The sequence below is a fragment of the Vigna unguiculata genome, chromosome 10, assembly GCF_037176805.1.
Source record: "Vigna unguiculata cultivar grain cowpea cultivar isolate G323 ecotype 2 chromosome 10, ASM3717680v1, whole genome shotgun sequence".
Lineage (NCBI taxonomy): Eukaryota > Viridiplantae > Streptophyta > Magnoliopsida > Fabales > Fabaceae > Vigna > Vigna unguiculata.
Genome location: NC_140801.1, coordinates 16,501,032 through 16,501,857, shown reverse-complemented (window position 1 = coordinate 16,501,857; position 826 = coordinate 16,501,032). Strand labels below are relative to the sequence as shown.

Genomic DNA, 826 nt, shown 5'->3' with positions numbered 1-826 from the left:
TTTAAAAATTGAAAAAGAAGATTCTGAAAGAATCTTCTTTGAATACTAAAATTACGTATTGAATTTGGATTCTTGTATCCATAATTCAAAAAGTTTTTTTGACTATTGCCGAAGAACTGAAATAAAAGATAGGGTATAGCTATGGCAGTTATTGTATGGGGTCTACCCAATGCTAAATGCAAAGGCGCATAATAGATAGACATGAACATTATGAGCTGTCCCGTAATAAACCCAGTTGTTGCTACTATTTTCTTCTCGGTTCCTTCTTCCACAAGTCTAGCTCGAAGAAGGAAGAGATAAGAGGGCCCTATGGAAAATGTGGTCATAAATCCATAATAGAGTCCGACCACAACTATCGAATTCATTATCTTCATGCATAAGAATACTAGATTCTCCAGTATAAAAGATTGAAAAATCATCTCAAACCTCTCTTTTTCTTTTCTATTGCAATTTTTGGATTATTATATAACGATTTTTCAATTTTCAATTTTGCATAATTTTCCATTTATAGAAATAGATAGACTAGAAATAGAAACGACATCTCTTATCTCAATAACACCAAAGATAGGGATATTAAATGAATGGAATTAGTTTATGGATGTAATATAATGAAATAGAGCCAGTTTGAGGTTCCCTATGAAATGAGGCATGGAAGGGAGCCGCTGTGAAGAAATTTAACGAGTTACGAAGGAAACTTCGAGTTCCTATTGGTCATGGGTTGAGAACGGGAATTGAACTCTATGAGATCGAATTTCCCGTTGTTCCTCAATAGCTCAGTGGTAGAGCGGTCGGCTGTTAACTGACTGGTCGTAGGTTCGAATCCTAC

General features: G+C 35.0%; 1 non-coding gene across 1 annotated transcript in view; it reads left to right on the top strand.

The window, feature by feature from the left end:
* Window positions 1-762: 762 nt before the first annotated feature.
* The window catches only part of TRNAN-GUU (transfer RNA asparagine (anticodon GUU)), a 72-nt gene continuing 8 nt past the window's right edge, over window positions 763-826 (top strand). The window contains exon 1 of the tRNA in view: window positions 763-826. This exon is cut by the window's right edge and continues 8 nt beyond it. This is a non-coding gene — a tRNA (tRNA-Asn).